General features: G+C 36.9%; 1 non-coding gene across 1 annotated transcript; it reads right to left on the minus strand.

Moving 5' to 3' along the window:
* Positions 1-6295: 6295 nt before the first annotated feature.
* LOC148568285 (small nucleolar RNA R71) lies at positions 6296-6403 on the minus strand. Its single transcript, XR_015881617.1, has one exon. It is a non-coding gene; the product is annotated as a small nucleolar RNA R71 (small nucleolar RNA).
* Between the last annotated feature and the right edge of the window lie 709 nt (positions 6404-7112).

Consider the following 7112-nt stretch of genomic DNA (forward strand, 5'->3'; position numbering starts at 1 on the left):
CTCTTATGCTAAGTTCATGAAAGAGATCTTAAGTCATAAGAAGGATTGGAGAGAAACAGAAAAAGTTTTTCTCACTGAAGAATGCAGTGCAGTCATTCTAACAAGCTTACCAGAAAAGCTTAAGGATCCCGAAAGCTTTATGATACCATGCACATTAGAGGGTACCAAGACAGCCCTATGTGACCTTGGGGCAAGTATCAATCTAATCCCTGCATCCACTATCAGAAAGCTTGGCTTGACTGAAGAGGTCAAACCAACCCGGATATGTCTTCAACTTGCTGATGGCTCCATTAAATATCCATCACGCATAATTGAGGACATGATTGTCAAGGTTGGGCCATTTGCCTTTCCCACTGACTTTGTAGTGTTGGAAATAGAGGAGCACAAGAGTGCAACTCTCATTCTAGGAAGACCCTTCCTAGCAACTGGACGAACTCTCATTGATGTCCAAAAAGGAGAAGTGACCCTAAGAGTCAATGAGGATGAGTTCAAGTTAAATGCTGTCAAAGCTATGCAGCATCTAGACACATCAAATGACTGCATGAGCGTTGATATTATTGACTCCTTGGTGGAAGAGATCAATATGACTGAGAGTCTCGAATCAGAGCTAGAGGACATCTTCAAAGATGTTCAACCTGATCTAGAGGAATCAGAGGAAATAAAAGAACTTCTGAAAATTCCTCAGGAAGAGGAGGAACCTCCTAAACCCGAGCTCAAACCACTACCATCATCTCTGAAATATGCATTTCTGGGAGAAGGTGACACTTTTCCGGTGATCATAAACTCTGCTTTAAATCTACAGGAAGAGAAAACACTACTTCAAGTGCTAAGGACACACAAGACAGCTCTTGGGTGGTCCATAAGTGATCTTAAGGGCATCAACCCAGCAAGATGCATGCACAAGATCCTATTGGAGGACGATGCTAAGCCAGTGGTTCAACCACAGAGGCGGCTAAATCCAGCCATGAAGGAGGTGGTGCAGAAAGAAGTCACCAAGTTACTGGAGGCTGGGATTATTTATCCTATTTCCGATAGCCCCTGGGTGAGTCCTGTCCAAGTCGTCCTAAAGAAGGGAGGCATGACAGTGATTCATAATGAAAAAAATGAACTGGTTCCTACAAGAATAGTTACAGGGTGGTGTATGTGTATTGACTACAGAAGGCTCAATACAGCCACCAGGAAGGATCACTTCCCTTTACCATTCATAGACTAGATGCTTGAAATTACTACTTTTTGGATGGATATTCAGGTTACAACCAAATTACAGTAGATCCTCAGGACCAAGAGAAAATAGCATTCACATGTCCTTCTGGAGTGTTTGCCTACAGAAGGATGCCTTTTGGTCTATGCAATGCACCTGCAACCTTTTAGAGGTGCATGCTCTCTATCTTCTCTAATATGGTAGAGAAATTTTTGAAAGTCTTCATGGATGACTTTTCAGTATTTGGAGACTCATTCAGCTCCTGCCTTAACCATTTAGTACTTGCTCTGAAAAGATGCCAAGAGACCAACCTAGTTTTAAACTGGGAAAAATGTCACTTTATGGTGACTAAAGGAATTTTCCTTGGGCATAAAATTTCAAAAAAAGGAATAGAGGTGGATCAAGCTAAAGTAGAGGTAATTGAAAAATTACCACCACCTGCCAATGTTAAGGCAATCAGAAGCTTTCTGGGGCATGCAGGATTCTATAAGAGGTTTATAAAGGATTTTTCAAAAATTGCCAAACCTCTGAGCAATCTGCTAGCTGCTGACACGCCATTTGTGTTTGAAACAGAGTGTCAACAGGCATTTGAAACTCTGAAAGCTAAGCTGGTCACAGCACCAGTTATTTCTGCACCAAACTGGACATTACCATTCGAACTAATGTGTGATGCCAGTGACCATGCCATTGGTGCAGTACTGGGACAGAGGCATAACAAGCTTCTGCATGTCATTTATTATGCTAGCCGTGTTTTAAATGATGCACAGAAAAATTACACAACCACAGAAAAAGAGCTGCTTGCAGTGGTTTATGCCATTGACAAGTTTAGATCATACTTAGTAGGATCAAAAGTGATTGTGTACACTGACCATGCTGCTCTTAAATATCTACTTACAAAGAAAGATTCAAAACCCAGGCTCATAATATGGGTGTTGCTTCTGTAAGAGTTTGATATAGAAATAAGAGACAGAAAAGGGACAGAGAACTAAGTGGTTGATCATTGATGAGCGGATAATTTATACGCTTTTTGGCATTGTTTTTACATAGTTTTTAGTATGATTTAGTTAGTTTTTAGTATATTTTTATTAATTTTTAAATAAAAATCACATTTCTGGACTTTACTATGAGTTTGTGTATTTTTCTGTGATTTCAGGTATTTTCTGGCTGAAATTGAGGGACTTGAGCAAAAATCTGATTCAGAGGTTGAAGAAGGACTGCAGATGTTGTTGGATTCTGACCTCCCTGCACTCAAAGTGGATTTTCTGGAGCTACAGGAGTCCAAATGGCGCGCTCTCAATTGCGTTAGAAAGTAGACATCCAGGGCTTTCCAGCAATATACTTTTCCTCAGTTTCGACGATGCAAATGGCCGTCCAACGCCAGCTCTCTGCCCTATTCTGGAGTTAAATGCCAGAAACAGGTTGCAAAGCAGAGTTAAATGCCAGAAACAGGTTACAAACTGGCATTCAACTCCACGGAAGACCTCTACATGAGAAAGCTTCAATGCTCAGCCCAAGCACACACCAAGTGGGCCCGGAAGTGGATTTCTGCATCATCTACTTATTTTTGTAAACCCTAGTAACTAGTTTAGTATAAATAGGACTTTTACTATTGTATTTACATCTCTGGACATTTAGTTCTTAGATCATGGGGGCTGGCCATTCGGCCATGCCTGGACCTTGTTCTTATGTATTTTTAATGGTAGAGTTTCTACACACCATAGATTAAGGTGTGGAGCTCTGCTGTTCCTCATGAATTAATGCAAAGTACTATTGTTTTTCTATTCAAGTCAAGCCCATTTCTTATCTAAGATATACACTTGTTCTTCAACCTGAGGAAGGTGATGATTCGTGACACTCATCATCATTCTCACCTATGAACGCGTGCCTGACAACCACTTTCGTTCTACTTGCAATAGCTTGAGTGCGTATTTCTTAGCCTTCTGGTTCATGACACATGGTTGCCTCGCCTGACAACCGAGCCTTCCATTCCATGAGATCAGAGTCTTCGTGGTATAGGCTAGAATTATTGGCGGCCATTCTTGAGGTCCGAAAAGTCTAAACCTTGTCTGTGGTATTCCGAGTAGGATCCGGGAAGGGATGGTTGTGACGAGCTTCAAACTTGCGAGTGCTGGGCGTAGTGACAGACGCAAAAGGATTACTGAATCCTACTCCAGTATGATCGAGAACCGACAGATGAATAGCCGTGCGGTGACAGCACATTTTGGACCATTTTCACTGAGAGGACGGGATGTAGCCATTGACGACGTTGATGCCCTACATAAGCTTGCCATGGAAAGGAGTGGGAATGATTGGATGAAGACAGCAGGAAAGCAGCGGTTTGGGAGGAACAAAAGCATCTCTATATGCTTATCTGAAATTCTCACTAATGAATTACATAAGTATCTCTATCCCCTTTTATATTTTAATTATGTTTTAATTATCAATTCTCTATAACCATTTGAATCCGCCTGACTGAGATTTACAAGGTGACCATAGCTTGCTTCAAGCCGACAATCTCCGTGGGATCGACCCTTACTCATGTAAGGTTTATTACTTGGACGACCCAGTGCACTTGCTGGTTAGTTGTGCGAAGTTGTGACAAAGTGTGTGAATTACGTTCCGAGCACCAAGTTTTTGGCGCCGTTGTTAAGGATCACAATTTCGTGCATCAAGTTTTTGGCGCCGTTGCCGGGGATTGTTCGAGTTTGCACAACTGACGATTCATCTTGTTGCTCAGATTAGGTAATTTTATTTTAATTTTAAGTTTTTGTTTTCATTATTTTTATTTTCGAAAAAAAATAATAATAAAAATTTTCTAAAATAAATTATTTTATGACTTCATAAATTTTAAGAATGAATTCTAGAGTTTCATGAAACATGTTGAAGCCTGGTTGGCTGTAAAGCCATGTCTAACTCTTTTGGACCGAGGCTTCCACTCATCAGCACAGAAGCAAGTTGAATGAAGTATTAGCTGTTGTATGTCTGATTTGTATCTAATGAAGCTTGGCTGGCCATTGGCCATGTCTAGTGTTTTGGATCGGAGCTTTCACTGAAAGTTTGGCTGGCTAGTAAGCCATGTCTAATTCCTGGACTGGAGTTTTAGACTAACATTGCAAGATTCTTGGAATTCTTATTAAAAATTTTGAAATTCTTATTTTTTCTTTTTCCAATTAATTTTTGAAAAAACCAAAAAAAAAATTAATAAAATCATAAAAACCAAAAATTTGATGTTTCTTGTTTGAGTCTAGTGTCATTTTTTTTAGTTTGGTGTCAATTGCATGCTTTTAATTTTTCTTTAAATTTGAAGAACACATGCATTGAGTCTCTTTCTTGTTCTTCATGATCTTCAAGTTGTTCTTGGTGAATTTCCTTGTTTGATCTTTGCATTTTCGTGTTTTGTGTTTTTTCTTGTTTTTCATATGCATTTTCAATTTGTTAGTGTCTAAAGTTTGAAAATTTCTAAGTTTGGTGTCTTGCATATTTTCTTTTCTTAAAAAAATTTTCAAAAATAAGTTCTTGATGTTCATCTTGACATTCAAAGTGTTCTTGGTGTTCATCTTGACATTCAAATTGTTCTTGCATGCATCATTTGTTTTGATCCAAAATTTTCATGCATTGAGTCTTTTTGATGTTTTTCTCTTTCTTCATTAAAAATTCTAAAATCAAAAAAATATCTTTCCCTTATTTCACTCATGATTTTCGAAAATTTGATTTGATTTAGTCAAAAGTTTTTAAATTTAATTGTTTCTTATGAGTCAAATCAAATTTTCAATTTAACAATTCTATCTTCTTCAAATCTTTTTCAAAAATCAAAGCTTTTCCATTTTTTTTCATAATTTCGAAATTTTCAAAACTTATTTTTAAAATCTTTTTCTTAATTTCATTTCATATTTTCAAAATCTTTACTAACAATTAATGTGATTGATTCAAAAAATTTTAAGTTTATTACTTGCCTAGTAAGAAAGGTTCAATCTTTATCATATCTTTTTGTTTCTTGTTAGTCAAGTAATCAACTTTAATTTTCAAAATCAAATCTTTTTAAATTTCTTTTTCAAATCTTTTTCAAAATAAGTTTCAATCACATCTTTTTCAAAACCAATTTCAAAATCTTTTCTAACCTCTTATCTAACTTCTTATCTTTTCAAAAATTGATTTTCAAATCTTTTTCAATTAATCTTATCTTGTTTGATTCTTATCTTTTTCAAAATCACCTAACTAATTATCTCTCTCTAATTTTCGAAAATCACATTCTTCTTTTTCAAAATTCCTTTTTAAGTAACTAATTGTTTTAACTTTTAATTTAATTTCATTTTTCTGATTTTAAAATTTTAAAATTTTAATTTTAATTTTAAATTAAAAACAAAAATATTTTTCTTTTCTTTTCAATTATTTTCAAAAATTCTTCTCTCTCATCTCCTTCTAATTATTTATTTATCTACAAACACTTCTCTTCTTCTTAAAAATTCGAACCCTCTCCCTCTTTATGTGTTCGAATTTCTCTTCTTCTATTCTTTTCTTCTTATACTCACTTAAAGGAATCTCTATACTGTGACATAGAGGATTCCATATTTTCCTTTGTGTGTTCTTTTCTTTTTTATATGAGCAGGAACAAGGATAAGAACATTCTTGTTGAAGATGATCTTGAACCTGAAACAAAAAGAAGGAGAAAATCTGACAGAAATTTTCGAAAAAGAAGGAGACATGGCCGAAAATAATAACGATGCAAGGAAGATGCTTGGTGACTTTACTGCACCAAATTCCAATTTACATGGAAAAAGCATCTCAATCCCTGCCATTGGAGCAAACAATTTTGAGCTTAAACCTCAATTAGTTTCTCTGATGCAACAGAACTGCAAGTTTTATGGACTTCCATCAGAAGATCCTTTTCAGTTCTTAACTGAATTCTTGCAGATCTGTGATACTGTTAAGACCAATGGGGTTAATCCCGAGGTCTACAGGCTTATGCTTTTCCCGTTTGCTATAAGAGACAGAGCTAGAATATGGTTAGACTCTCAACCCAAAGATAGCCTGAACTCTTGGGATAAGCTGGTCACGGCTTTCTTAGCCAAGTTCTTTCCTCCTCAAAAGCTTAGTAAGCTTAGAGTGGATGTTCAAACCTTCAAACAGAAAGAAGGTGAAACCCTCTATGAAGCTTGGGAGAGATATAAGCAACTGACAAAAAAGTGTCCTTCTGACATGCTTTTAGAATGGACCATCCTGGATATATTCTATGATGGTCTTTCTGAATTATCTAAGATGTCATTGGACTATTCTGCAGGTGGATCCATTCACCTAAAGAAAATACCTGCAAAAGCTCAGGAACTCATTGACATGGTTGCAAATAACTAGTTCATGTACACTTCTGAAAGGAATCCTGTGAGTAATGGGACACCTTTGAGGAAGAAAGTTCTTGAAATTGATGCTCTGAATGCCATATTGGCTCAGAACAAAATATTGACTCTGCAAGTCAATATGATTTCTCAGAGTCTGAATGGATTGCAAGCTACATCCAACAGTACTATAGAGGCATCTTCTGAAGAAGAAGCTTATGATCTTGAGAACCCTGCAATAGCAGAGGTGAATTACATGGATGAACCCTATGGAAACACCTATAATCCCTCATGGAGAAATCATCTAAATTTCTCATGGAAGGATCAACAAAAGCCTCAACAAGGCTTTAATAATGGTGGAAGAAACAGGTTTAGCAATAGCAAGCCTTTTCCATCATCCACTCAGCAACAGACAGAGAATTCTGAGCAGAATCCATCTAGCTTAGCAAACATAGTCTCTGATCTATCTAAGGCCACTTTAGGTTTCATGAATGAAACAAGGTCCTCCATTAGAAATTTGGAGGCACAAGTGGGCCAGCTGAGTAAAAGGGTCACTGAAACTCCTCCTAGAAACTCTCCCA

Source organism: Arachis ipaensis, chromosome B4, assembly GCF_059453495.1.
Source record: "Arachis ipaensis isolate K30076 ecotype BB chromosome B4, ASM5945349v1, whole genome shotgun sequence".
In the NCBI taxonomy this organism is placed as follows: domain Eukaryota; kingdom Viridiplantae; phylum Streptophyta; class Magnoliopsida; order Fabales; family Fabaceae; genus Arachis; species Arachis ipaensis.